We start from the raw sequence: 7,209 nt of genomic DNA on the forward strand, positions 1-7,209 counted from the left end.
ACAGTTGCAGGATAGCTTAGTCCACTCTTACATCACTTTGATGAAATTATTCTTGTTGGGTTATATATATAAAGTATTTCAAAGAAAAACAAGTTTTTACTTGTACAAGTATGTTGGGAAAGTCAATCATATCCATTCAATTTATTCATGACTGTAGCTAGAGTATAACACTGCTCCAGTAGGAAGTATTACAAAAACTCCTTGCAGCCGTTTCACTTTTCTGCATGACACAACTGGTTTTGTCACATTACCCCCAATGCATCATTGTTGCTTAACATTGAATGCAGAACAGTGTGCAGTGGCCAATGAGATCTCTAGCCTTAATCAAGCTGTAGTTCTGCTTTAATCAGATCATGACTTTCTTACATTTTAGCCTCAAACCTCATTCCCTCACCCAGCATTAAAGCCAATGATTAGTTTCATGGACCTGCTTTGTTTTCCCAAACTAATGAATCAGTGATGAAAAAAATATCTCACATATGTAGTAAATACTCACATCAGTCAGTCATATGAGCATGCACATAATCCCATTTGGAGTTTATATGACATGCTTTCAAGAAAGCAAAAGATGGAAGATGCTTGCACCTTCATGCTGTAAGTATGAATAGGTGTCAGTTATTATCCATCGAGAGTTTACTGACTAAAACAGTCCACTGCAGATTACAACTATTGGTAAAGACGTACCTTTTTCTAGAACTTATAGAAGTTATTATTGAAATCTAGGTAGAGTTCACGCAGGATATTATTTAGGTATCTATAGTGAAAGGCTTGCTCTTATTTTAAATAGATTGTTTTAAATAGATGTTTTTTTTTTTTAATATTTCCTTTCCAGTCACCTTTCTCACTCACTATGTGTTAATAGACCTCTCTGCATGTGTTAATAGACCTCTCTGCATTGAATCATATCTGTTATTAATCTCTGGCCGCCCCTCCCTGAGCCTGGTTCTGCCGGAGGTTTCTTCCTGTTAAAAGGGAGTTTTTCCTTCCCACTGTCGCCAAAGTGCTTGCTCATAGGGGGTCATATGATTGTTGGGTTTTTCTCTGTATCTACTGTACAATATAAAGCGCCTTGAGGCAACTTTTGTTGTGATTTGGCGCTATATAAATAAAATTTAATTTAATTTAATTGAAAATTCATCTAAATCCTTGACCTACTCTGATGCATGCTCATGTAGCTGAGCACTTGAACACAGTTGAGTGCTACTGCCAGAAAGATGGAAAAATACAGGAAATCTTTAACTTCTCATAGCACCAGCAGTAACTTTAGATTTAAGCTCCTTATTGTATCATATTTTGACTTTGGTTTACTGAGCTCTTCACTTTTTCTTAAGTGTATTTTGTAATGTTCCATACTATATTGTATTTCTTTTACTGAGCAATTTTGTTTTTCATATTTTTCACAACACATAATATATACACAACACACAAAACAGTAATTTCCCAACATTGACCATAGATATTATCTTATCTTACCTAACCAATGACCGGCCTTTTGTTTGAAGATTGTGATAGCTTCTCCTTAGCTTTGTGCAGTCTTTCAGTGTGCATTTCAGTGAGCATTTGAAAAATGTAGTCTTTTGTAACGCTATTCCTGAAGGTTCTGCACAATAGATATAACATAAACATCAAAACCCTCTCAAAATTTTCACAACTCTTTGCATCTCCTGGGCAACAAACGTTATCACTGAACATCTGATAACTATACGATATTAATAAGTGATGGCAATGCACATAAGAAAGTGAAAATTTGTTTTTCTAGAATGTACCAAATTTTCAATGTCTTGATGCATGCTCAATCATCCAGGTGAGGAAATTCCAAAAACATTAATTCTGTTCATCTAGACGTAATGTTTTCAGCGGGAGAAACATTTCTTCACTCCTCCAAGTGACTTCTTGATGCTCAGCTGACTGGAGGTTTCCCCAACCTTATAAACAGTACATTTGCAAAATGACTGAAACTAGCACCACTAAATGAAACATGGGCAGTGAGGTCAGATTCTTGATCATTAATATGCAAATTGTCATGACCATTCATCAACAACAACGTCACAATATGACGTTTACAATTCTGGGTTCCAAAGATTATACTACCCCTTTTCCCTACTTCTTTTTAGACAATATGTGAAAATGTGTTTGAATGGGAATCCTGCTGCGTGGGTGTCACAGGGGTGAAGAACAGTAACAGTTTTAATAATTTAGTAATGACAGTAATTGCACCTGAAAAAACAGGTTTAACTGGGGTTTTGCTTTTTAGGCGTGTCATCTTTTAACACATTACAATTACTGGCATCAATGATTAAGTGCTACGTTGGAATGTTAATAGGTGAATATGCGATTGTACAGGAATTTATTTTATTTATGTATTAATCACATTATTTTATTGTATAATGCCTTGGTGCCACTGGATTTTAACATGTCTGACACCCATACTGAAGACAAATGGTGGGGGTGTAGTAAGGAAGTTGGGGGAAGCAGACCAGAGTCTTTTGTCTCTTCGAGGACTCTGGGAAGTAGCAAGGGCGTGTGAACCTTAAGGCGTGAAACAGCTATGTACTGCCTTTTGTTCCTGAAGAAGGTATTTAACTGAGAGGAGACTGAGGAGGAGCTTCTTCCCGCAAGCGATACGGTCTCTCAATCACACCACCACACAGTACTGACCCACACATATGGTTCTTACACACACACTGGACATTCTGGAAATTGTTTTCACTTCATCACTTACATCACTTTAAGCATATTTGCACTGCACAAGACACTTACAAATGTGGATTGCACAACACTGGACATTATATTCTTCATTTCCATTTAATACTTGTACAGCTGCTGTTATTGTGTGTATGTATGTATATATATATATATATATATATATATATATATATATATATATATATATATTTATATTTCTTCATACATTCTTATATATTTCTATACTGTGTATTTTGTTGTACAGTTATTTTATTTTCAACTTTAATTTATATATTTTATCTTATTCTTTCCCAGTTAAATTTACCCTTCATTCTAATTTGTGTTGTACAGTTATTTCATTTTTAACTTTAATTTTTATATTTTATTTTATTTTATTCCTTCCTAGTTAAATTTACCCTTTTTAATTTTCATATTTATTTCCTATCTTATTCATAGCCTTTTCTTTAGGTCACGTGCAGTTGTGTAAGCATTTCACTGCATATCGTACTGTGTATGACTGTGTATGTGACAAAAAAAAATTGAATTTGAATTTGAGCCATGCTAGGCTTAGTGAGAACTCTGCTGACCGTCTGTCCCACAGACATGCAGGGGCTCCATCAAGCTTGGTTGTCTGTTGTCTTTGTGTGTTTGGATTAAAGAATGTTAGCTACCGCTCACCGCTCGTCTGCAGGCTTTATTTAAATGGAAAACTTCCACAACACTCTCTGAAATGGTGTCACGTTTTATCACCACATAATACAACGCTGCATTTTCTGTACATGCTCTGGTCACGTGTCAGATTCATCCATCCATCTTCATCCGCTTTATTCGAGGCCGGGTCGCGGGGGCAGCAGCCTAAGCAAAGAGGCCCAGACCTCCCTCTCCCCAGCCACCTCCTCCAGCTTATCCGGGGGAACACCAAGGCGTTCCCAGGCCAGCCGAGAGATATAATCTCTCCAGCGTGTCCTGGGTCTGCCCCGGGGCCTCCTCCCGGTGGGACATGCCTGGAACACCTCACCCAGGAGGCGCCCAGGGGGCATCCTTGTCAGATGCCCAAACCACCTCAGCTGGCTCCTTTCGATGTGGAGCAGCAGCGGCTCTACTCTGAGCCCCTCCCGGATGGCCGAACTTCTCACCCTATCTCTAAGGGAGAGGCCAGCCACCCTTCGGAGGAAGCTCATTTCCGCCGCTTGTATCCGCGATCTCGTCCTTTCGGTCACTACCCACAGCTCGTGGCCATAGGTGAGGGTAGGGACGTAGATCGACCGGTAAATTGAGAGCTTCGCTTTTACACTCAGCTCCCTCTTCACCACGACGGACCGGTGCAGCGTCTGCATTACTGCAGCTGCAGCCCCAATCCGTCTGTCGATCTCCGGCTCCCTTCTCCCATCACTCGCGAACAAGACCCCGAGATACTTGAACTCCTCCACTTGGGGCAGGAACTCATCCCCGACCCGGAGTGGGCACTCCACCCTTTTCCGGCTGAGAACCATGGCCTCAGATTTGCTGATCTTCATTCCAGTGCGAGCTGGAGGCCCCCACCCGATGAAGCCAACAGAACCACATCATCCGTAAAGATCAGAGATGAGATTCTGTGGCCACCAAAGCGAAAGCCCTCCGCCACTTGGCTGCGCCTAGAAATCCTGTCCATAAAAATTGTGAACAGAACCGGTGACAAAGGGCAGCCCTGGCGGAGCCCATCACCCACCGGGAACGAGTCCGACTTATTGCCGGCAATGCAAACCAAGCTCCTGCAACGGTTGTATAGGGATTGAATGGCCCGTAGCAATGGGCCAGACACCCCATACTCCCGCAACACCTCCCACAGGACACGTGTCAGATTGATTATTACAATTCTATCCTTACAAACGTCTCTATAGACATCAACTGGTGTAATATGCAGCTGCTCATCGTATTACCAGACCTTTCTATAGAAAATATTAATACTTTCTTTCAACAGCTTCACAGGCTTCTTGTAAAAATACTGCATAAATGTTAAGATTCTGTTTCTTACTTTCAAATCTCTCCATGATCTCGCACCTCCATATATCTCTGATCTTCTGCACATGGCCACTCGTTCCTGTACTCTGAGATTTTCCTTTTCGGTTGCTCTTGATAGTGCTCTGAACACTATGAGCTTTCAGCCAAGTGGTGCCTCATATTTGGAACTCTTTCACACCACATTTGCATTATTGACCCCCTATCTCCAAAGCCAGTGTTAAAACACATCTTATCAAGCGTTCCTATTCTCTTTGATTCTTTATTGCTGACTTTTTAATTATATGATGTTTTCCAACTGTTGGAACCTCTGGAATATTGTGATTTTGGTATTTATTTCCCCAAAAGTTGATTCTGTTAATCTGGAAGTAGCGTTTTCAGTGGGATAAACCTTTCATTACTCATCACAGTGACTTCTTTAGGTATTTAATTGCTTGTAAGGTGTCTTTGAGTGTCTTGAAAAGCACTTTGGTTTCAGAATCTCATCTCTGCTTTTCTGGTTCGGTTGGCTTCATCGGGTGATGGCCTCCAGCTCGCACTGGAACGGTTTGCAGCCGAGTGTGAAGCAGTGGGAATGAGAATCAGCATCTCCAAATCTGAGGCCATGGTCCTCAGACGGAAAAGGGTGGAGTGCCCACTCCAGGTCCGGGACGAGTTCCTGCCCTAAGTGGAGGAGTTTAAGTATCTCGGGGTCTTGTTCGCGAGTGACGGGAGAAGGGAGCAGGAGATCAACAGATGGATTGGTGCTGCGGCCACAGTGGACACTGCACCGGTCTGTTGTGGTGAAGAGGGAGCTCAGTGTAAAAGCGAAGCTCTTAATTTACCAGTCGATCTACGACACTACCCTCACCTATGGTCACGAGCTGTCGGTACTAACCGAAAAAACGAGATCGCGGATGCAAGCAGCGGAAATGGGCTTTCTCCAAAGGGTGGCCGGCCTCTCCCTTAGAGATAAGGTGAGAAGTTCAGTCATCCATAAGGGGCTCAGAGTAAAGCTGCTGCTTCCTCCACATCGAAAGGAGTAACAGTTTTAATAATTTAGTAATGACACAACAGTAATTGCACAGCTTCACTTTACTTTTGGTCGTAAAACCAAAACTTGACGATGTTATTGTTTTATTGTAAATTTTGTGAATGGTTTTGTTGGGACGTATCAGTATAACTTTCTGACCAGTTTTATAGTCAAAAATATAACCATGTCAACAACAGGTCCAAACGACACTCATGTAGCCTACGTAGATTTTGCATAACATTGAAACTCATCAACCCGGTTGTACTAGTGTTTGTTGAGCCCAGAAGCAAATTCTTTACAATCTTCCGAGCAGAAACAGTGATGTGTTTCAGCTTTTAAGAAGTATGTTTGGTCTCAAGAAAAGTAAACCCAAATTAAGGAAGGTGTTTTTGAAATCTTCTCCTAAAGTCCATGAACTAATGCTTAATGAAGAGTTCAAAAGAAAAAGCCAGCTGAATTAAAAGCTTAGGAAGCATTCAAGCAGATAGTCCAGAATTTTCATGGCAATTACAGAACAGAGATTTATGCTAGACTTGTGTATAAGATCGTAAAAGCATATCAGGTACCAAATCTGGGAAATGTCAGTGATAAGGACACAGAAATGAGGATGTTTTCAGGTAACGAGATTATTATTTGAGATGCATGAGATTTGCCTAGGTGCTTAGGTGAAGGAAGAAAAAAGCAATGGAGGCTAGATTGTATTCCCTGATTTGGTCTTCAAAGTTCATGCTTGCAACCAAATTATTGCCAGTACCACTACAGTATATGTAAACTCTAAAAGGTAACGATGGACTGCCTTCATAAGGGGTAACAATTTTATTACTCAGCAGTTGCTGAGTAATGTGAGACTGAGGTGGAAAAAAGGAGGTCTAGGTAACCCAAAATGATATCCTTTTTGTTTTCTTTTTAGCCATAAATATTGATTTTGCGAAACTTTATCCAAAATCATAACATTTCCTTTAACCCCGTTGTAGGTAGTTATAACCAAAGCATTTACATATCAACAGTTCTTAATCATATTTCGCAAATTTCATGTTCTGTTGACTGAATAATGATCATCTATCCAAAGTGTAGTCCATACTGTTTGTGCACAGTGTTTGGCAATGTGTTTACCCTATTGCAGGGGTGTCAAACTCAAATACACAGTGGGCCAAAATTCAAAACTGGAACAAAGTCGCGGGCTAACGTTAATATTTATTGAAATGTATTTATTCCTCCAGATATAAGAATGAATCTTTTCTTATGGACTCAAACACGTTTTGCTGAAAAACTGAATATGGAACAAGCAAAGCTTAATACTAAACAATATATATATTAGCTGTATAATACCAGTAGGCCAGCTCTAATAGTAATTTGGTATGGCTTCGCGGGCCAAATGTAATTAGGCTGTGGGCCAAATTTGGCTCGCGGGCCAGAGTTTGACACCTATGCTCTATGGAATCTATTAGAACATTCTCAGCATGTTTTGCTTCATTTGCTCTAATTTTCTTTTACTCCACCCAGTGTATACCTGC

At 40.4% G+C, this 7,209-nt stretch overlaps 1 protein-coding gene across 1 annotated transcript in view; it reads right to left on the reverse strand.

Moving 5' to 3' along the window:
* Positions 1-7,209, reverse strand: part of LOC146495880 (uncharacterized) — a 188,366-nt gene that overhangs the window by 81,676 nt on the left and 99,481 nt on the right. The gene's annotated exons all lie outside the window — the stretch shown is intronic.

The sequence above is a fragment of the Neolamprologus multifasciatus genome, chromosome 19 (genome assembly GCF_963576455.1).
Source record: "Neolamprologus multifasciatus chromosome 19, fNeoMul1.2, whole genome shotgun sequence".
NCBI classification, from domain to species: Eukaryota; Metazoa; Chordata; class Actinopteri; order Cichliformes; family Cichlidae; genus Neolamprologus; species Neolamprologus multifasciatus.